The sequence below is a fragment of the Eretmochelys imbricata genome, chromosome 23 (genome assembly GCF_965152235.1).
Source record: "Eretmochelys imbricata isolate rEreImb1 chromosome 23, rEreImb1.hap1, whole genome shotgun sequence".
In the NCBI taxonomy this organism is placed as follows: Eukaryota; Metazoa; Chordata; order Testudines; family Cheloniidae; genus Eretmochelys; species Eretmochelys imbricata.
The window spans coordinates 8,163,495-8,187,558 of record NC_135594.1 but is presented as its reverse complement, the minus strand read 5'-3'; positions in this window follow the sequence as shown (position 1 = coordinate 8,187,558).

Sequence of the window (24,064 nt, the reverse complement as noted above, 5' to 3'; positions counted from 1 at the left end):
AGGTTGCCCTTTTTGTGGCCTGCAGAATTGAAGACTGTGGCTTCATTTCCCTTAGAAACAATGGGAAATGGTGGCCATCTTTACTTGGGGCACCCTCCCTGTCATACCCGAAGGTATCACTGACATGGCAGTGCTGCTTCCCATTCTTTCCAATGGAAGTGGTGGCCATCCTCATAACAATGGCCTCCATTTCTCCTCCTGCATGAGTACCATCTGCTCCTGCCCTCCCCCCCGAGAATTCATCCCATTCCCCAGTTTGTTCCATTTCCCCGGGAGGGCTCTCCAGGGCTCTTCATAAAGCAGCAACCGCCCCCCTTCCCTCCCACCACCAGACAATTCCCTTGTCCCTTTTCTAGCCATGTGGGGGTGTCACTGCGCCCTCTCCCCACACTGCCCCCGTGCCCTGGGAGAGGCCCCTGTTGAGCGTTGTGCCTCCATCTAATTGCCAGGATGCTGGATCCAGAGCACCAGCAGAAGAAGCTGTTCTATCTCGGGGCCTCTCCTTCTGCCCCTCCACCCCCACGAACATGATACAGTTCTGTGGTGACCTAGAATCCTATTTTCGACGTCTCCGACTCAAGGAATATTTCCAAAATACCTCTGAACAACATACTAATCCACAGAGGTCTCCCTACCAACACTACAGAAAGAAGGATTCTAGGTGGACTCCTCCTGAAAGTCAAAACAGCAGACTGGACTTCTACATAGAGTGCTTCCGCCGACGTGCACGGGCTGAAATTGTGGAAAAGCAGCATCACTTGCCCCATAACCTCAGCCATGCGGAACGCAATGCCATCCACAGCCTCAGAAACAACTCTGACATCATAATCAAAAAGGCTGACAAAGGAGGTGCTGTTGTCATCATGAATAGGTCGGAATATGAACAAGAGGCTGCTCGGCAGCTCTCCAACACGAGTTTCTACAAGCCATTACCCTATGATCACACTGAGAGTTACCAAAAGCAACTACAGCATTTGCTCAAGAAACTTCCTGAAAAAGCACAAGATCAAATCCGCACAGACACACCCCTGGAACCCCGACCTGGGATATTCTATCTACTACCCAAGATCCATAAACCTGGAAATCCTGGGCGCCCCATCATTTCAGGCATTGGCACCCTGACAGCAGGATTGTCTGGCTATGTAGACTCCCTCCTCAGGCCCTACGCTACCAGCACTCCCAGCTACCTTCGAGACACCACTGACTTCCTGAGGAAACTTCAATCCATCTGTGATCTTCCTGATAACACCATCCTGGCCACTATGGATGTAGAAGCCCTCTACACCAACATTCCACACAAAGATGGACTACAAGCCGTCAGGAACACTATCCCCGATAATGTCACGGCTAACCTGGTGGCTGAACTTTGTGACTTTATCCTTACCCATAACTATTTCACATTTGGGGACAATGTATACCTTCAGATCAGCGGCACTGCTATGGGTACCCGCATGGCCCCACAGTATGCCAACATTTTTATGGCTGATTTAGAACAACGCTTCCTCAGCTCTCGTCCCCTAAAGCCCCTACTCTACTTGCGCTATATTGATGACATCTTCATCATCTGGACCCATGGAAAAGAAGCCCTTGAGGAATTCCACCATGATTTCAACAATTTCCATCCCACCACCAACCTCAGCCTGGTCCAGTCCACACAAGAGATCCACTTCCTGGACACTACAGTGCTAATAAACAATGGTCACATAAACACCACCCTATACTGGAAACCTACTGACTGCTATTCCTACCTGCATGCCTCCAGCTTTCACCCTGACCACCCCACACGATCCATCGTCTACAGCCAAGCTCTGCGATACAACCGCATTTGCTCCAACCCCTCAGACAGAGACAAACACCTACAAGATCTCTGTCAAGCTTTCTTACAACTACAATACCCACCTGCAGAAGTAAAGAAACAGATTGATAGAGCCAGAAGAGTTCCCAGAAGTTACCTACTACAGGACAGGCCTAACAAAGAAAATAACAGAACGCCACTAGCCGTCACCTTCAGCCCCCAACTAAAACCCCTCCAACGCATTATTAAGGATCTACAACCTATCCTAAAGGATGACCCAACACTCTCACAAATCTTGGGAGACAGGCCAGTCCTTGCCTACAGACAGCCCCCCAACCTGAAGCAAATACTCACCAACAACCACATACCACACAACAGAACCACTAACCCAGGAACTTATCCTTGCAACAAAGCCCGTTGCCAATTGTGCCCACATATCTATTCAGGGGACACCATCACAGGGCCTAATCACATCAGCCACACTATCAGAGGCTCGTTCACCTGCACATCCACCAATGTGATATATGCCATCATGTGCCAGCAATGCCCCTCTGCCATGTACATTGGTCAAACTGGACAGTCTCTACGTAAAAGAATAAATGGACACAAATCAGATGTCAAGAATTATAACATTCATAAACCAGTCGGAGAACACTTCAATCTCTCTGGTCACGCAATCACAGACCCAGACTCCAGCGAGAAACTGCTGAATTGGAATTCATTTGCAAATTGGATACTATTAATTTAGGCTTAAATAGAGACTGGGAGTGGCTAAGTCATTATGCAAGGTAGCCTATTTCCTCTTGTTTTTTCCTACCCGCCCCCCCCACCCCCCGATGTTCTGGTTTAACTTGGATTTAAACTTGGAGAGTGGTCAGTTTGGATGAGCTATTACCAGCAGGAGAGTGAGTTTGTGTGTGTATGGGGGTGGGTTTTTGGAGGGGGGTGAGGGAGTGAGAGAACCTGGATTTGTGCAGGAAATGGCCTAACTTGATTATCATGCACATTGTGTAAAGAGTTGTCACTTTGGATGGGCTATCACCAGCAGGAGAGTGAATTTGTGTGGGGGGGTGGAGGGTGAGAAAACCTGGATTTGTGCTGGAAATGGCCTAACCTGATGACCACTTTAGATAAGCTATTACCAGCAGGACAGTGGGGTGGGAGGAGGTATTGTTTCATATTCTCTGTGTATATATAAAGTCTGCTGCAGTTTCCACGGTATGCATCCGATGAAGTGAGCTGTAGCTCACGAAAGCTCATGCTCAAATAAATTGGTTAGTCTCTAAGGTGCCACAAGTACTCCTTTTCTTTTTGCGAATACAGACTAACACGGCTGTTACTCTGAAACCTTTCATATCCCGAGTAAGGGGAACCTATGGGGGCTGCTTGGTGTCACACATTTATCAGGGACCTCCCCTCCCCCCACAAGTCTGATCAATGAGTTACTCCCCCTGAGCCTCATGGACAGGTTTCTGCACAAAGGCATAAACCACAGACCTCTCTGAAATCCCAGATGACCCTCCAACCTGCCCAGGACAGGGGAGACATCCAGAGCCCTCAGTCACCTCTCCTTCCTCTTCCTCCATGCCATTCCACCTAAAGCCCTCCGGATCGTACCGAATGATAGCTCTTTTCCTCTGGATACATGTGAGGATTGGGGCAGAAGTCAGCAGGAGCAGGACCAGGGCAGAGCAGAGGATCCAGACCCAGAGCAGGATAGCAGGCCCTGGGACAGGGGATGGAGCAGGGTGAGCGGTCTGAAGGTGGAGGTGAACTTGCAACATGAGTCCTGCTCACAGACGGTCCGCTGCTGAGTGCTGGCCCTTCTGCACAGGGGACATTGCACCTGGCCTTGATACGTCCCTAACGAGTCTCGGGGAGCCTGTGAATGCCCAAGCCCAGCTGTTTAGAGACCTCGTGCCTGGCTCCTAACCCCGCAGGGATCTCGCTCTGCCCTGGTTCTTTGCTGCCCTGTACCCAGGACCAAGGCAGGGGCAGCTGGGGTCGGCCCTTCATCTGTGCCATGGAGCCCTTTCCAAGGGGCAGCACTGACACCATGGTCTGGGGTTACCATGTTTCAAGTTCCCAAATACAGGACACTACTGGGGGAAGGGGGAGCTGAAGGGGGAGGGAAGGTACAAAGATTCTTTCTTCTTTGAATGGGGAGGGGGCAGAGCCCTGCAGTGGGCTTAGCATTGCCTTCAGAGCAGCGCAAAAACAAGGGAGGACCAAAAGAGAGGTCATGTCCAGGGAAACCTGGACGTATGGGAACCCTACCAGGGTCTGCTGCTGACCGGCGCGGGGCAGGATCGCAGCCCGGCAGCCACTGACTCCCTGGCCAGATGTTTGTGCCTGATGGTGCCTCACAAAGCCAGAGCCCACTCGGACCCTGCCTCCTCCCCAGGCCCCTGCCCCATGGACACACATCCGTGCAGGCCATCGCTAGGGGCTCTGTGATAGGAGAACTGGCTAGTTCGTTTATCTCCTGGCTCCGCTGCCTGCGGAATCCAAACCCCTGTCTCTGCCCCTGCCAGGCTCTGCACAGCTGTGACCTCCATCGCCATGGGGTAAGAGCCCAGCTCCCTCCACACTGCCAGCCACAGCACGGAGACATCGCAGCCCCCAGCCTCCTGGGGAGCAGACGGTGGCATGTGGGGCTGCCTGGACATTTTACATTCCCCACATGGAGGTGAGCCCCTGAGGCCTCCTGACACCCACCCCCCCGCAGGCACCTGCAGTGGGGTAAAGTCCCCGCATTGAGATTGGCATGTGCTCCCCCCTCATCCCAGCCCAACCCTCCTGCTTTCCTACAGGGAAATCCCACAGCAGGGAGCAAAACCATTTACCTTGGAGCAATGTCCCCTCTCCAGAGCCATCACCATCTGTGGGGCAGATACACAGCGATTACACATCACTTCAAACGCCAAAAGCCTCATACCAATGAGGTGTAGAATAGCAGCCTCAAGAAGGTTTTTTTTCCAACTTTTTGATTCACTGAAAATTTTGAAAAATTTTTTTTTGAAATAGACAGTGAGCCAAAAAAATCAGTTAGTCGTGCTGCTCTGTTCCGTACTTGTACTTCATGAAGGTTTTAGTAAAGTAGACCATGATGACAATAAAATTGCTGAATATCGGTGACAGTTTGTCCATTTTCACACTCTGCCATTCAGAGAAGATCACGATCTTTTGTCTTTTAATTACTGGGAAAAACCTGCTCTTCCCCTTGATTATCATGCACATTGTAAGGAGAGTGGTCACTTTAGATAAGCTATTACCAACAGGAGAGTGGGTTTGTGTGGGGAGGGGGGTGGGGGGAGAGAAAACCTGGATTTGTGCTGGAAATGGCCCAACTTGATTATCATACACATTGTAAGAAGAGTGATCACTTTAGATAAGCTATTACCAGCAGGAGAGTGGGGTGGGGGGAGGTATTTTTTCATGCTTTGTGTGTATAAAAAGATCTTCTACACTTTCCACAGTATGCATCCGATGAAGTGAGCTGTAGCTCACGAAAGCTTATGCTCAAATAACTTGGTTAGTCTCTAAGGTGCCACAAGTCCTCCTTTTCTTTTTGCGAATACAGACTAACACGGCTGTTACTCTGAAACCTGTCATGATGAGAGGATGGTTCCTCATCACTAAAAACATGTAACCATTGCCCCAGGGACAGAGTTCTCACCTGGGAAATGTCGGGGAAGAAGAGGGAAGTTTTACATCTTAACTCTAGATATCACAGTGTGTCCCCAGCCCGTCCTGGCTCCCTGACCCTCCACACCAAGCCCACCATTAGTGCTTTGCATTACCATCCACGTGCAGGTACCGGGCGTCACTGGGGAGAGAATTGTTCTCCTAGTTGTTATCATCCTTGAGCTGGTAGCGGCAGGAAAAGGTCCCTGCACTCTCCCTGGACACTGTATAGGGTAAGTCCCATCTTTGCAGAAGACAATGCAGGTCATGGTGGCGTCCAAAGGGACTAAACACGACAGCATGGCCGTGTCCCCTTGGCGAGCAGACAGCCTGTCCAGGAGCAGCCGCGGGGCGGGGAGAGTGCCTGGGGAGCAAACACATCAGTGTTAAACACCTGGGGCCAGATCCCCGAGTGGCGTCAATCAGCAAAGCTCCATTCACTCCATTGGAGCCGGGCCGATTTACACCTGCTGGGGACCTGACTCACTCATGCCAGTGGAACGTGTCTGAACCCGAACCCTCCAATCCCTGCTTTTCTCCCAGGACCAGTCACTCACCAGGAGAGCTGCAGATTTCCTGGCTTGTGGCAAGGGAGCCTGTGAAATAAACACAAAGGGTCTCAGTGCAGGAGGGGAGGTGGAACAGGGAATTATAGTGACTGGAGCTGGAAATACAGTCGCATCCTCTAAAGGAAAGTGAGCATCTCTGGCTTTTGCAGGCCCAGGCAAATCTAGCTCCAGCCTGTAGAGAGAAATTTAGTCCCAGAAAAATGATGGGCCATGTTCTGCCCCTTTGTTTATCCCCTCGCCAGAGACAGAATGAATTTGCTGTTAAGCTCCCTGGAGCCAATTTCCTCTCAGCACAGTGGGGGATTTTCACAAGCACAAAGTGCAGCTCGGTGTCCAGCTTCCAGTGTGGATCGGCCCCTGGAGGATCCCAGCTAGGGATCTGCCCCTTTTGGAGCAATGGAGCCAGGTGCATTTACACCAGCCGGGGATCTGACCCACAGTCCATAACTTGTTATTTGCCCGGGGAGAAGTCTGGGATTAGCTGGTGCGTTTCAGTCTCAGTGAGGATAAGGAATGGCTCCCTGTACCAGAATCTAGAGCTCGCTGGACCCCAGACCCATGGCTGAAGGCTGGTGTGAGCATGCCAGAAACTCGCTGGAGATGGGTTAGGCCAATAGCCGACCCTGACCCCATGTTATGTTATGGGCCAGATCCTGCACAATTGGGGTCACTGAGAGCTCTCCCATTCATTGCAGTGGGAGCAGGGTCAGGGCTGACATGTCCATGGCCCTGATCCTGCAGGCCGATGATCTATCCCTTCCACTCGCATAGGCATCCCTTGACTTGAATAGACTCTGGGCAGGCGTCAGGGTCTATACCAGCAAAACAATCTGCAGGATCAGGCCCATGAGCACATACACGCTGGGGAAACGCATCTGGGAGAGTCAGTGGGAGGCTGAACACAGGTTTGTCTCCTGATCCTCAGATCTTTAGCTGGGCATATTTTGCATTCACCATAAATATCAGCAAAGAGCCAGGAGCAATTCACAGAACCCCCCATGCTGCAGGCAGAGCTGGTATCCCCTTTGTACCAAACGGCTAAGTGACTGGCCCAGGGTCACCCAGGAAGTTTGTGGCAGAGCAGGGAATTCATCCCTCACCTCTAAAGTCCCAACCATGGATCAGCCTTCTAGTCCTGGTAATGATCACAGTGATTAATGACAGGTTTCAGAGTAACAGCCGTGTTAGTCTGTATTCACAAAAAGAAAAGGAGTACTTGTGGCACCTTAGAGACTAACCAATTTATTTGAGCATGAGCTTTCGTGAGCTACAGCTCACTTCATCAGATGCATACCGTGGAAACTGCAGCAGACTTTATATATACACAGAGAATATGAAACAATACCTCCTCCCACCCCACTGTCCTGCTGGTAATAGCTTATCTAAAGTGATCACTTCAGATAAGCTATTACCAGCAGGACAGTGGGGTGGGAGGAGGTATTGTTTCATATTCTCTGTGTATATATAAAGTCTGCTGCAGTTTCCACGGTATGCATCCGATGAAGTGAGCTGTAGCTCACGAAAGCTCATGCTCAAATAAATTGGTTAGTCTCTAAGGTGCCACAAGTACTCCTTTTCTTTTAGTGATTAATGATTAACTGCTATTTTCATAGAATAGTAGAATCAGAGAATATGTTAATTAATTTCAGCTGGGCTTTTCAGATCCCAGGGAAATCCCATCGTTACCCCATAAAATCTAATCACATTTGGCCGCGTATGCGGCATTTCTGCTGTTTGCGCCCGTGTGCGAGGTGAACATGTAGCATTTTCCCTTCCTGGACGTCATCTCCAGTTTAGGTTTCATCAAACAAAATGTCTGTCATCTTGAACCAGTGATTTCATGCATGCCAAGATTTACACCTGAATCTGAGTGTGCAAAACAGCATCCCAGTGTGAAAATGGGCATCCCCTTCTGTGTCCAGCCCAGCCAGCTCGCACGGGCTAGTACCTTTTGTGTGTGCAGCAAGTGGGATGGTGCAAATCCGTTGTGCACACAGACATCTGCACCCCCATGTGACACGCTGTGGGTGTGAAGGTGGCAAACACACCCACACGCTGGCAGCCTTGGGGTGTGAGTGCAGGGTGGTGTGTGCGGGCTCAGGGCCAGGGTTCAGCCCTTGGAAAACGACAGAGCATTTCGGGGTGACGCAATGACCTCGTTGCTGAGGTTCAGAGCTGGAATCTAACCAGCGATTTCCATCGTCCTTAACCCTGAGTCCGGTGGTGGTAATTAAACATGCAGTTGCTATTATTAAATCTCTTGGAAGCTTCGGTGCGAGGTGGCAAGCTCTGATCCCATCCCGGGCAGTGTTGGCACTTTCAGATCCACACAGCACGTTACCAGAGGGCTCAGAACCTCACAGGATTGGAGCCCAATTTAGCAAATGATCCTCTGCCCCGTGACCTCACCCTTCCAGCTAAACCCGGCCAGTGCTGGCCATACTCACAGAGAAGCCAGAGACCCAGCGTCGGGATGCTCAGGGGACAAGGTGATAACAGCATGGTCTGGCGATGCAGCAGGGAAGGCCTGTCTCTCTGCTCCTCAGAGTCTCAGTGAGCCGTGTCTCTCTCATCTGACCACTCCTTGGAGTTCAGGTTTTGTTTTAAAAAAACAGGCCCTTTGACTGTGGATTTTTGGGTCCCAGTCATTGTGTTAAGCATTGAAAGACACACACAGGGGACACTGCACTTTACACACATTGATTGCCAGGGCAAAACCACACACCAGCAGTAACAGCTGCGCTGCCAAGTGTGTTTCATTCCAAGACTGAGGATCTCCAGTGGAGGAGGCCTGAGAATGTGAAGCCAGAATCCGAGGGGCACTGGCAGAGCTGTGGGTGGGTGGCTGGGAGCGCAGCTCTGGGACAGCAGGGCACTGACTGTCAGGGTTGAGAAGAGAAAATATAACATGAGAAGAAATCGCAGGAAGAAAGAGCAGAGCCACAAGCCACCTATAAATAAGCCCAGCCTGAGCTGTGGTCAGGAAGCGAGTTTGTGCGACTCTGGAGACACGTGCTGCTGGTGCAATGCACAAACACAGAGACCCGGCCGCAGGCCACCCCTGGGCTGTGGTCACTGTATTACCAGAGGCATCTCCAGTGCAGAGTTGCTCCCCCTGCCCCTGCCGGGCCCGGCTTTGCTAGCAGCTCGTAGCCCTTTGTACCACGGCACTGAGGAGTATTTTTAACAACACAGACCCAGAGCGAGGCTGCTCCTGTGACACAGAGTCCCCTCCTCTGGGGTATCATAGAATCATAGAATATCAGGGTTGGAAGGGACCTCAGGACGTATCTAGTCCAACCCCCTGCCCAATCCCCAACTAAATCATCCCAGCCAGGGCTTTGTCAAGCCTGACCTTAAAAACTTCTAAGGAAGGAGATTCCACCACCTCCCTAGGTAATGCATTCCAGTGTTTCACCACCCTCTTAGTGAAAAAGTTTTTCCTAATATCCAACCTAAACCTCCCCCACTGCAACTTGAGACCATTACGCCTTGTTCTGTCATCTGCTACCACTGAGAACAGTCTAGATCCATCCTCTTTGGAACCCCCTTTCAGATAGTTGAAAGCAGCTATCAAATCCCCCCTCACTCTTCTCTTCTGCAGACTAAACAGTCCCAGTTCCCTCAGCCTCTCCTCATAAGTCCTATATTCCAGTCCCCTCATCATTTTTGTTGCCCTCCGCAGGACTCTGTCCAATTTTTCCACATCCTTCTTGTAGTGCGGGGCCCAAAACTGGACACAGTACTCCAGATGAGGCCTCACCAATCTCGAATAGAGGAGAATGATCACGTCCCTCGATCTGCTGGCAATGCCCCTACTTATACATCCCAAAATGCCATTGGCCTTCTTGGCAACAAGGGCACACTACTGACTCATATCCAGCTTCTCGTCCACTGTAACCCCTAGGTCCTTTTCTGCAGAGGGGTAGCCCTTACACACGCAGTCATGGGCCTGCTCAGTGCCCAGCAGGTTGAGTGGGGCCCCCACAATCGACCCCACCCAGTGCAAACGTCTCATGTCAAGTGCTGGTGCAAAGAGCAGCTAGAGGAAGCCACCGGTAGCCCCCACAGCAAGTGTGGTTGGTCACTCAGCACCCAGGTACTGTGCCAGCACTCCGGAAAGCCACTTGTCTATTAACTGGCTATTGACGTAGACACAAGGCTAGAGCACGGCTGTGACACTGTTAGCCGATGGCCAAAGATGTTTGGTGAGGTGCCAGCTATGCCCGTTTATACCATCCGTGACTTTAACCGCTAGGACGCACTGTCCCTTCGCGGCGGGCAGCCCGGGCTAGGCTGACGGATGCCCCAAGGTCCTAACCACCCGTGACTTTAACTGCTAGAGCTCAGAGCTCCTTCGCAGCGGGCAGCCAGGATTGACTGACAGGTGCCCCAAGAGTTTGCCCCGTGGAGGCGGCACAACTCAACACTAGGCTCTTAGTACTCTCACCTAATGGCCAGGCTTTAGAGCCAAAACGGCTGAGGTTCTTTAATTGTGTTGGCTGCTTTACAGTAAACCAGAGAAAACAAGTCAGGCTTATGCACAAATGGTTACCAAAATTTATTAAGCTAGATTCTAATCATGTGGTTACAAAATTGCTAGTGCCTACTTATTTAAATGTAGAGATGTTACACACACAAACAAGTTACAAAACTGAAGCCACAATCCCAAAGAAAGAAAACAAAGTATAGAGCTCTATTTCAAAATATGTGTACACTAAAGATAGGAGATCAGGTGTGGGTGCTTCTTACCCTCCTTGCATCTCTCGATTCCAGCGGTGCCAAGCCAGGATCGGTCACTCAATTCCGCGGAAAGATGAATAAGGGACAAGGCTTAGGGACCCTCTTAGCTGCAGAAGCCTTGGGAGGCTGTCACTTATCTGACCAGCAGATAGAGAGTGAAAAGCACTCAAAAATCATGGTGCTGTAGGTCCCCTACTTATACCTCTGTACTCCTTTATTCTCTTTCTCCTTTCTTATGCCAAATTGAGGCTGGTCTGTCTGGGTGACACCAGCTTTCGCAAGAGTAGTTTACACTTGCAAGGGAGAGAAACAATAAGTTTCGACTACTGGACATTTCTTTTATCAGGGTAAATATTTTCCCACCTAGGATGTTGGTGTGTGTGCATCACGCTATTTAGTAGGGGCTAAGAGCCATGTCTGTCACAGGGCCTCTGCCTGCTGTGAGCTTAATCGTTGTATATGTTCCCAGAGGCACATTGTAGCAGCACACCTGTGCTTTTCACAGCTTCAAAGGCTGTGCTGGAATATATGTTAAGTGCCCTGTTCCGTCTTCCTCCTGTGTTTCCAGCAATGCTGGTCTGAGGGGGTGGGGGGCTGTCTGTCTGGCTACATTCCACCCCCTGATGCACCACACTACATCCCAGATTGCAAGGTGGCGGTGATGCCAGCACCTCTTGCCCTCCTTGGGGAAATCTAGAAATACCCAACAACCAAATTAAAGGATGAGGGTTCGCAGAATTGGTTAGGATCCCTTTTTAGCTCTAGGTATCTGATTTGCGTGGAGGAAAGAGCAGTTTGAATCAAACGCTTCATAATACATAAAGTTACACAAAAAACAATTACAATAATTAAAATGGTTAAAACAGTATTTACAACCGAATGTAAAAACGGGGAGAGGGAAAATCCCAAGTGTTGAGCTAACCATTGCATCCATGAGGTTTGTCCATTCTCAGCCACTGATCTAATAAGGAGTTAATAGATTTGATTAGCAATGGGTTATAAATGTGTCCGGAACTGGGAATAAAGAACAGTGATTGGTCATACCAATCTCTGCTTTCAGGGTATCTACTCATATTCAGGGGAACAATTGTGGCATTATATATTCTAAAAATCGGTCTATGTTCAAGTGTGCCGTTGATGGGACCTTTCCAACATTTTAAAGTCCTTTTGTCGTTCATGGGTGGGTAGGTAGTCCAATCCCCACCTCTTTTATCAAATACAATTGTATGGGCACATTGCTGCTTATCTAGACTACCCATTTGTATGTCACCCTGAGTTTCAAAACAAATAGGGTATACTTCTTTAGATGATCCCGTTACATATTCCACAGGCCGTCCCCAAACAGTGCGATGCCATTGTCGTCCCCCCCCCACCCCCCTCCCCGAGTCAATGCGAGGGTTGTTGGTGTACCATGCTGGTCCCCACCAAAAGATGTCGCTTTTGTTCCACCAATCATTTAGGCTGAGTGGTACAAATTCAATTCCCAGTCCATTGGTTGAATTTAGCAAGGTGCACATCCAGCAATTTGTAGCACCAGCAGCTGAGGCGATGGTTTGGATTGCTCCCCGAAGAGGATGTTTTGGTATTGCCAAGGTGACTGGAGCCAACAGAAGGATCATGAGGGCTTGCAGGAACATATCTCTGGTGGGTCATGTTCTAGCTAAAAAACTTATTTTAAAACCAAAAGCAAAAGTTGCACCTGCTATTATAAGTAATGGCAAATATATCAACAGTCCATAGTAGTCTCTAGTGATCAAACAGGTCTGCTGCATGGTCCATTTTGCTGACAGGTTAGCTGGCAGGTTGCTCGGAACCATGGGACCATTCCTGCAATAAATCACATGGTCAGCCAGTCTTGGATGCGATCCAAGCCTCTGTAATGGTTATTAGCCTTTTATCAGCATTTAAGGCACTCCATACACCTTTCTCTTTATAGGCGTGCAAAACGCAGGTAAAGGTTCCCAGGGCTGGGTGTTTAATCACAACAGTGTCTCCGGGAGCATACTTGGAACTGTGCAGTGGTGTTCTGGCAGGGGAGATAGCTTTCCCTGTAGGGAAGAATCCCCTGCTGATTGGACTTCCTGTAGGAGTCTGTCTGTTGTTTAATCTCTGCACCACTTCGTCCAGTCTGTCTCCTCATGTGCCATCAGTAGGCTTCAAGTGATTCTTTAGCAACCCATTCCAGCGCTCGACCATGCCATTAGATTGAGGTCGATAGGGAAGGTGGAAGGTCCATTGGACTCCATGGTTAAGGGTCCATTCCCTTACAAGTTTATTCTTAAAATGCGAACCATTATCTGATTGGATTTCTTGAGGCATTGGGACAATTGCTGTTAAGCGGTTTAGTCGCATAACTGTGGACAACCCTGTTGCCAATCGGGTTGGATATGCAAAACCAATCCCTGAAACAATTTCTACCCCAGTCAAGATGTATTTCCACCTCTGCCTTGTAGTGGGTAGTGGTCCGACATAGTCGACCTGCCAGGTTGCCCATAGTGTTTTTCCATCTCTTAGCCTGGCAAACCTTTGTCCTTCTGCTATATGTTTTCTAGTCTCAGCACAAATAGTGCAGGCTTGCACCAGGTCTCTAGCCTGTCTGTGGGTGATAGGCCACCCCCTGATATGTGCTTGCCGCACTAACTCATCACTTCCTGTGTGTCCTAAATTATCATGTAACCATGAATATAAGCATTCCCATTCGACTTGTGTGGTAAAGAGCTGGGCAGCTGCATCGGCTAAATTGTTTAACTGTGCAGCTGGGGTTATTATTCCTCTGATGAGCTGAGACATGTCCTATAGACAGGGGTTGTTGCAGGGCATGCTGACATAACCACTTCCAGTATTCCAGTCCCCAGACTGGTTTACCTCCTATTTCCCAGTGGTTATTTTTCCAGTTAGCGATCCACTGAGTGGCACCTGCCCAGACCGCATAGGAGTCCGTATATACTGCGGTGGCTCCTGCTTCACAGGCCAGTTTAATTGCAGCCAATTCTGCAAGTTGTGCTGACCCATCAATTTCAGCAGTTAGGGGTGCTGCAGAGGTGTCTGCAGGCACTGCTGCAGCTTTTCCCTTCCCTTTTCCTTTGACCAGCCTGGCACTGCCGTCAGTGAACCATACTCCCTCAGGCTTAGAAGGATCAAATGGGGCAGCATCCTTAATGGGAGACTGCTGTGGAGGTAGGCGGTATTCATCAGGCACTCCTACTTTCCATAGGGATTCCTGAATCATAGTGGGGTTTTGTGCAGTGTCTGCACTACCTACCCTGTGGTGTATGTAAAGTGCCCATCTTTGGATAGTCAATTTTTGTGCTACACCAGGTGGTAACTCTTTCCCTTCCAATATAGGTTTAATGATTGGAAGAGGAGTGTGAATTGTGATGTCCTTATCCTGAGTTAATTCCTCAGTTTCTCTCAAGGCTGTGTAAGCTGCCAGAAGCACGTTCTCATAAGGCGTGTAGTTAGCCTGTGACCCTTGCCATGACTTGGAACCAAACTGAATTGGTCGTCTGGGAGCAGTGTCACTTTCTTGCCAGAGAGCATAAGACATTCCAGTGGCTCCCACAGTTAGGTACAAATGGAATGGGGCTTCAGGATGTATGGGACCCAGAGCCTGATAGGTGTGTATCTCCCCTATCAGTTGCCTGAGGGCTTCCTCATGGGCAGGAGCCCATTCCCAGGCAGCACTTTTCTTTAACAAATTGTACAATGGTCTGGCTATAATGGCAAAGCCAGGTACATGTTTTCTCCAAAACCCCAGGGTTCCCAAAATCTGTCTCAATTGATCTTTACTTTCAGGGGAGGGTGCCTGATTTAGCTCTTGCACAGTGTCATTAGGCACAGACCTCCTACCTCCCATCCATACAGTACCTAAGAATTTTATCTCTTGGGAGGGACCTTGGCATTTCTCAGCTGGTAACTCTAAATTAAGGGCTTCTAGTGCTCCTTTGATTTGATTCATAGCCTCCTGTACCTCTTCTGAGGTTTTCCCACCTATTAAGATGTCATCAATGTATTGCACAGTTTGTACATTGGGTGGCAGTATAAGGTCATCTAGGACCTTTGCCAGTGCCCCATGGCAAATAGTGGGTGAGTGTTTAAACTCTTGTGGCATTCGGGTAAAAGTGTATTGGACACCTTTCCAAGTAAAAGCAAATCTTTCCTGGTCAGCTGGTTGCAAAGGGACCATGAAGAACATGTCCTTTACATCTAATACTGCTAGCCAGGGTTTATCCCAGGTTTGTATGGTGTTTACAATATCTGTTATGCTAGGGACTGCTGCAGTTAATGGTCCAGTGTTACTGTTTAGCTTCCTATAGTCTATAGTGAGTCTCCATTTGCCATTTGGTTTCTTGATTGGCCACACAGGAGAATTAAAGCGAGAGTGGGTACGAATTAAAATTCCTCGCTGTTCCAAATCTTTGATCAGGTCAGTAACAGGGCTTATGGCCTCAGCTGGGACATTATACTGCTTTATGTTTGTTACTGTTGAGGGCGGGAGAGCAGGTGCGCTGCTAAGTAAGTTTACAGAATAGTGGGGAGGGCTTTCCTCTTCCAGGTGGGTGGTAATTTTGGTAAAGTGTGTTGGAGCTTTACTCCCTTCTTTCCTCTTAAAACGTCCATGCCCAGTATGTTGGCATTGCCCAAAATCACCTCATATTTTTGGGGCTGATGGTGGGGTTGCAATGGGATATCCAGTTTTATTTTAACTAATGGGTAAGTTATGGTACTGCCATTTACTCCTGTAACAAGTACCTGCTTTCGGCCAGTAGGTGGCGAGCCCTGAAAACTTTCTCACTTAATCATGGACATTTGAGCGAGCCCCTGTGTCCATTAAGAAAGGAATAATGTGTTTGTCATTTACAGTTACATGTATCCGGGGGTCTTTTGCTGTTGTTTTCTCCTCTTTGGATTTAAGCTGGTTTATTAGGAGAGGAGATTGACCCCCGCAAGCTAGTTTCCCTGCTCTGGTAACTCTTGCAGTTGCTGCAGCAATGGAGTATACCGGGTGTCTGCAGGTGGGGAAAGAGGAGAGAGCTGCAGAGGTGCACTGGGAGTAGCATTAGTTGTCTCCCAGTCAGCTCTTTTAAAGGTGGTTAATAATTTTAGCCGCTCTGTGGGCAGTCCATTTATCACATCTCTGGGATAACCTAAAGCCAGACATTGTCTCCACAACTTGGCTCTAAGCTCCTTTTCCTCCTGGGTTGGCTCTCGCTTGTTTTTATGTCCTTTAGATGGTGCCCCCTTGTTTCCCTGAAGGGAACGCATCTTAGCTTTGCCTGTCAGTGCTCTGATGTCTCCGAATTCTCTAAAGTATGACACCAGACGGTTTAGCAGTGCCCAAAAGGTTCTGTTATGTGCTGCAGCTTCTGATCTAAGGGACAGTGCCATAGCCCTGTGGTTACTCGGAGCTCCCTTAAGCAGGGGTCTGAGATCATCTACATCTACCTGACCCTCCCATGGACTTTCATAGGCTAACTCTTGAGGGTTTTGGCCAAGCATGCTAATGACAGCCACAGATAATAGAGCTGTTTTTACCTCATCTATGTTGGTCCAGTGCATTACTGTGGGTTCATCTCGGTCTGCTGGGTAAATTCCTCTTGCCCATCGACAAGCCAGAGACCAAAGTGTTTTAGGGGTGTTCCCCTCTGAATGTTCCAGGAATATTCCTGCACCTAAGTTAAGGCACTCAGTTTCTTGGGCTGTCAGGCGTATATATCCACCCGCAGTGTCCCAGAGGCGGACCAGCCACTCTATTATACCTTCCTCAGGCTTTTTAGCAAAATCTCCCTGGATTGTTTTTAACTCCATGGGAGTATATTGGTGGGTGGTAATTTTGGTAAAGTGTGTTGGAGCTTTACTCCCTTTTCCCTTTTTACCTCCCTTCTTTCTTTTTGAAGAGGTGGATGGATCATTGTCATCCCCTTCTTCATCCAGCTCTGCCCCACTCAAATTTCCCTCATATTCTTCTGATTTGTGATGTGTGATAGCTGGTCTTAATTTTTCAGAGGGACCTTCCTCCTCAGAGGAGGGGGACTCATCTGCTGAATCCCAAATGTCTCCATCCCATTCCTCAGGGTCTAGCCAGAGAGCAGTCTCAACTTTAGCCCGGTTGATTCTGCGTGTTTTAGTCTCCAGCTTTTCCCTTCGTTCTATCCCTTCTTTCTCAATTAAGGGAAGTAATCTTTTCTGAAGATGTTCCATATCCCTATTCAGTGTTCTTACTCTGGTATCTAAATTCTGGCATTCCTGGCGCAGTGTGTCCCTTTCCTGTTGTAGCCTATTAAATTCTATTGCCAGACTATGATAATCCTTACAGGCAGCTTGCCAAATGTTAGTAAGCAGCCATATACAAGCACCTTTTCCTTTCCCTTTCTTCATCTTGCAGGCAGTTCTCCAGTTACAGAAATGCTGCCAGATCTCTGCTGGTTTTCCCCAATATTTCTCCAGCAGTTCTTTGCTCCACAGAGGATTTCCCCATCCCTCTTGGGTCAAACTTTTCTCTAGCTCAGGGAATTCTGTGGTGTTTATCATGACTGGTTTCATTGTGTTACTGTAGTGCAGCCTATATCACAATCCTGTTTGTGACGCCAAATCTGTTAGCCGACGGCCAAGGATGTTTGGTGAGGTGCCAGCTATGCCCGTTTATACCATCCGTGACTTTAACCGCTAGGACGCACTGTCCCTTCGCGGCGGGCAGCCCGGGCTAGGCTGACGGATGCCCCAAGGTCCTAACCACCCGTGACTTTAACTGCTAGAGCTCAGAGCTCCTTCGCAGCGGGCAGTCAATACTGACTGACAGGTGCCCCAATGGCAGCACTAAGAGCCTCTCCACACCCGTGACTTTAACTGCTAGAGCTCACAGCTCCTTCGCAGCGGGCAGCCAGGATTGACTGACAGGTGCCCCAAGAGTTTGCCCCGTGGAGGCGGCACAACTCAACGCTAGGCTCTTAGTACTCTCACCTAATGGCCAGGCTTTAGAGCCAAAACGGCTGAGGTTCTTTAATTGTGTTGGCTGCTTTACAGTAAACCAGAGAAAACAAGTCAGGCTTATGCACAAATGGTTACCAAAATTTATTAAGCTAGATTCTGATCATGTGGTTACAAAATTGCTAGTGCCTACTTATTTAAATGTAGAGATGTTACACACACAAACAAGTTACAAAACTGAAGCCACAATCCCAAAGAAAGAAAACAAAGTATAGAGCTCTATTTCAAAATATGTGTACACTAAAGATAGGAGATCAGGTGTGGGTGCTTCTTACCCTCCTTGCATCTCTCGATTCCAGCGGTGCCAAGCCAGGATCGGTCACTCAATTCCGCGGAAAGATGAATAAGGGACAAGGCTTAGGGACCCTCTTAGCTGCAGAAGCCTTGGGAGGCTGTCACTTATCTGACCAGCAGATAGATAGTGAAAAGCACTCAAAAATCATGGTGCTGTAGGTCCCCTACTTATACCTCTGTACTCCTTTATTCTCTTTCTCCTTTCTTATGCCAAATTGAGGCTGGTCTGTCTGGGTGACACCAGCTTTCGCAAGAGTAGTTTACACTTGCAAGGGAGAGAAACAATAAGTTTCGACTACTGGACATTTCTTTTATCAGGGTAAATATTTTCCCACCTAGGATATTGGTGTGTGTGCATCACGCTATTTAGTAGGGGCTAAGAGCCATGTCTGTCACAGGGCCTCTGCCTGCTGTGAGCTTAATCGTTGTATATGTTCCCAGAGGCACATTGTAGCAGCACACCTGTGCTTTTCACAGCTTCAAAGGCTGTGCTGGAATATATGTTAAGTGCCCTGTTCCGGCTTCCTCCTGTGTTTCCAGCAATGCTGGTCTGAGGGGGAGGGGGGAGGAGGGGTGGCTGTCTGGCTACAGACACTGGATATGGCCCAAACCAGCAGCCAGTGATGGCAACCTCTCCCCTCCCCCATATGCGGGCTCAGCTGTGCTGGTAGGTGCATTTGCAGTGGGAACTAAGACAAGTTAGTCAGTTCTTGTGGTGTCTGGGACAACACCGAATCATAGATTCCACAGGGAACCTTTGTGATCCTCTAGTCTGACCCCATGTGTAGCACAGGCCAGAAATCTGCCCCAAAGTAATTCCTAGAGCAGATCTTACACAAAAACATCCCATCTTGATTTAAAAATAGTCAGGGATGCAGAATCCACCACGACCCCTGGTAAACTGTTCCAGTGGTTAATTGCTCTCACTGTTAACAATTTAGTCTTTATTTGCAGTCTGAATTTGTCTAGCTTCAGCTTCCAGCCATTGGATCATGTTCGACTTTCTTCTGCTAGACTGAAGAGCCCATTATCAATTATTTGTTCCCCTTGTAGGTACTTACAGACTGAGATCCAGTCACCCCTTAAAGTTCTCTTTGTTAAGCTAAATAGATTGAGCTCCTGGAGTTTATCTCTATAAGGCAGGTTTTCCAATCATGTAATCACTCTTGCGGCCACCAAACACATCATGAACCTCCATGATGTTCTCTCCTGAACCGGATCTGATGCCTTACAGGGTAGTATGCCTGTGAAGGAGAGGTGTCTGTTGACACCAGTGAGCCATTATGGTTTGTGTCTTCCCAGTGGTCTTTTCCATCCTGCTTTCATTGGGCTTTTCATTGGCTTAAGACAAGGCCCAGCCCCATTCCCTGCATCGGGATGGGTCAGTTACTCTAGCGAGACTGGTGGCTTGTGCTCGGGGTTCTTTCCTACTTCCTCCCCTGGGTGGGTGCACAGCCCAACTCAAATTCTAAACCAGAACTAATTAACCTCTTAGCTGCTGGAGGAAACGTTCCACAAAGCTCATCTCTAGTGACACCACTGAGGATATTGACGGGTGTGTGGGATCTGAGTTACTACAGAGAATTCTTTCCTGGGTATCTGGCTGGTGAACCCACATGCTCAGGGTTCAGCTGATCACCATATTTGGGGTCAGGAAGGAATTTTCCTCCAGGGCAGATTGGAAGAGGCCCTGCGGGTTTTTCGCATTCCTCTGTAGCATGGGGCATGGGTCACTTGCTGGAGGATTCTCTGCACCTTGAAGTCTTTAAACCATGATTTGAGGACTTCAATAGCTCAGACATAGGTGAGAGGTTTATTGCAGGAGTGGGTGGGTGAGATTCTGTGGCCTGCGTTGTGCAGGAGATCAGACTAGATGATCATAATGGTCCCTTCTGACCTTAATATCTATGAGTCTATGAGACTCTCCACACCCAGCCCATACTAATGCTGAGCTGTGATGGGGACAGGCTGGGAGGGCACAAACTGATTCTGGTGGGCAGGTAGGTACCCAGGACTGTGAGTCACCTTGTTACTGCCCACTCACCCCCACCCCCGCCTCCAGTGTGCAAAGTCTTGCTTGTGCCCGGCTCCCTGACACCACCAGCCTGTCAGCTGCTCAGGCCCTCTTGTCTGGGTGACACCTTGCAGGTTAACAGTAGGTGCAGCCCAGACCCTGAGTCCCTGTGATTCATTCCCTGGTGATACCGAGCCCCTGTCACTGGCTACTCACAGAAATTCCAGAGCCTCTGCCCCCCACAGGAGCAAGGTACCCCAATTTACTGGTTTTACCTTAACCCCCCCATGCCTGTAAACCACACAGTGCTCATGAGCACTTACAATAAAACCCAGGCAGGGTTATTTAAGAAAGGATAAAGATTTAACTAGAAACAAGAGAAAGTGATGGCAACAAATGGTTATGCCAGAGAACAAAATCATAAACGAGAAACCCGGGTCTACACTGATTAAAGTTACCTTTCCTAGCTAATAAAGTAGGCTCCCCGTATTTGAATGGGCCATTACCGAGACATATTCTCCCCTGGTGACTATTTTCTACTCCAAGTCTGGAAATAAATTCATTATTCCTTAAATATTACCCATACAAACATCTCACAATGATTATGAGTCATGACAAGTTACTCGCTCTCTGTAGCTATCTTACACATTACTCTTTATGGATAATATCTTCTAAGATGTATGTTCAGTGTTGTGAGTTTGTCTGAGTTGAGAGTTGTTTGCAAAGAACAAGGAACCCTTTGCCCAGAAGTCTCTGTGTCTCTGCTTTGTCTTTGCCCTTTGGGGCTCTGGGTGTATCCACAGGGCTAGACTGTGAGAAAAATCAGTGTGAGAGGCAGGATGTTCCTTTAACCTGGCTTTGTCACACCTGGGGGACCCTGTGCCTGTCACATCCAGGAAGCCCTGCCCCTGTCACTCCTGGGGGACCCTGCATCTATCACATGGGGGAGACCCTGTGCCTGTCATATCTACATGGAGGGGGGTGGTGGTGTCCTGCATCTGTCACATGGGGGAGACCCTGCACCTCTCATACCTGGAGGATCCTGTGTCTGTCACATCCAGGGGGGTCCTTCCCCTGTCACACCTGGGGGACCATGTGCCTGTCATACAGGTGGCCCTGCCCCTGTCACATCTGAGGGGCCCTGCCCCATCACACATGGGGGACCCTGCCCCTATCACACCTGGGGGATCCTGTGTTTGTCACATCCAGGGGGCCCTGCCCCAGCACACCTGGGGGACCCTGTGCCTGTCATATGGGGGAGGGCTGTGTCTGGGGAACCAGCGTGTCTGACACTCCAAGACACAGCCCATCCTGAGCCTCACAAGAGAAGCATCTGAGAGTCGTTTCCATCTTGCCTCAGTGGGGGAGGGCCCCTCTGGCCACAGACACACGTCAGGGCTGCTCCCAGACACTCTACTAGAGCCCACAGCCCATCCAGTTCCTCTGCTCCCCACCCCGTGGTGAGAAGGAGGGGACTGGGGGCACAGAGCCGCGGTGGATTCTCTTTGGAGGCCCAGATGCTGCTGCAGGGTCCCCAGCTTAGTCCCTGGCTCCCACTCTCCATGATCCTGCTGTGGCTGCTCTGTGAGATTGGGGAGAGCTCCCTTCCAATGGACTGGGAAAGGGGTCTCCGGGAGCTGGGGAGCAGGGGGAGAGGCAGGCTCATGGCTCTGCCTGGACTGGGGGAACATGGGAACCGGGCTGGGTGACCATCACAAGTGGGGAATAGCAGGAATGTGGGAATGGGTCACTGGGAGCCACACAGTGCAGGAGGAGTAAGAAGCTGGGTATAAATTCCTGGCACAAGTTTTCTGAGGCAGATCAGAGAGAATATTTAGCCCTCAGGAGATGTTTGTAACAATCCCCTGCTCTGCAGTACAGCTAATACCCCGGGGGTTATATAAATTGTTTGTCATTATGCTAATGTACAATAATCCCTATGGCTGAGATTTTCAAAGCCGCTCAAAGGATTTGGACACACAACTCCCACCATACCCCTAGACGGCTTTGGAAATAGGACCCTACACGTGTACACGTAATATTGAGGACAAAGGAATTAGTGAGAGATGGTCTCAAAGTTGACAGTGTCTACACTGCAAAGAAAGACCCACGGCAGCAAGCCTCAGAGCTTAGGTCCACAGACTTGGGCTTGCACGGCTCGAGCTACGGGGCTGAAAATAGCAGTGTAGACGTTCCCTCTTGGGCAGGAGCGTGGGCTGTGAAACCTGGTGAGGTGGAAAGGTCTCAGAGGTCGGGCAGGAACTCTGAACTGTTACTTTTATCTTCGCTGGTTTAGGCAACAAAGCTGAATTGCTGTTATCACCTGCCTCTTAATCTCTCTCTGTAGCATTCACAGTAATCCAGCTAATAACGTGTCTGCCATGACCTAGCGATTTATGACTCTGATGTTGTGTCATAGGGATTGTATTGCCCAATGAGCCAATCCCCAGCTGGTGGAAGTCCATGCTGATGTCGGTGCCGTGTGCCCATTTCCACCAGTTGAGGCTCAGCCCGTATTGTTATATTTGTATCGATATTGTCTCAATTGCAACGGTATCTGCACTGGCGTGGGGGCTCCAATGGCCGGGCTAGGGCCCATTAAGTGACTGATCTTTCAATCAAATCCATGTGTCCTGTTGAAGGATTGGGGCCTACAAATCTTGCAATCTCCTTAACTTGGGGTTTTCTGGCTTTTCTTTGCTTAACTATCAATGTTAACTTTGCCCCAGAGTAGCTGTGTGTGTTGTCAGAGCCGCGGGGACTGCCACTCACCGCTCTCTTGCTGTCTGGTGCAGGTGCTGGGGTCACAGGCCAGGAGCCCTGCAGCTCCCCTGGTGAGCGAAAGCATAAGAGACGTGGAAGAAGGGGAGACACAGAAAGGAGTGAAACTCCTGACAATGGCAACAGGAGGGCAGATGGGAAGGTGTAGGAGGGGGATGGGTGGGGAATGCCTCTTGCATGATTGCTGCCTGAAATCCTCGTAATCAAACAGTAAATTGGACTTCTCACAGTGCCACACCATAAACATGACTGGAAATGAAGCACACTTGGGCCAGATCCTCAGCAGGTATAAATCAGCATAGCTCTGCTGACTCCAATGGAGTGGTGCCGATTTACACCAGCCGGGAATCTGGCCCAATGTCACTGGGATACATGTCTAACAAACTTTCCATATGTAAATCTTGGCAGGCTTGGAGCTAATACAGGAGTGTATTAATGAGACCAGGGTACTGCACTAGACTGAATTAGTCTTAAATCTCCTGCTTTGCACCATATATATTTTAATTTCAGTGAGAAGAGAGACAGTTCATTCCGTCAGCCAGGCGTGTTTCTCATCTAATTCATCACGAATGCCTAGCTCCCTGCCTGGCAGAGTTAAGTTATCCACCTCTGGTGACTCCTCTCGAGTTAGCCGAGCTCCTGCGAGAACAGCCACACTGCTGTGCCCCCACTGGCTCTACACTCGCTCGCACGTGGGGCTGTGGATTCTGGGGGCATGTCCCGTCGCTCTTAGAGATGAATTGTGGGAGAACTTCTCTGTCCTTTCTGGGCACTCTAGGGGAATAGTGGGAAGGCACTGGAGGACTGGTGACATGCAAGTGGCACATGCCTGGATCCACGCTACAGAGGGGTTGTGTTGACAACTGATAAGTTGATCCCACTTGAGTTTTACCTGTACCCCCTCTTGGACTGGCCAGCTCCAGTTAACAGAACCACCACACTTGAGTTAAGGGATTTTTATGTGGATGGGATTCAAGTTACAGGCACATCGGAGATATAACTTGAGTTAATGCTGCAGTGAAGACAAGCCCTTAGTCTCCTCTCAGAGGCATATTTCAATCTATTCTTTTTGTTGCAGGTGACTTCCCATCTCCTACACTGTCCCTGAGCACCTCTTCAGCTCAGGTAGGGGACTCCGTCTTGGCTCAGTGTTCCCTTCATCCCAACAATGTAGCTGCTCTAGTTATTTTCTGT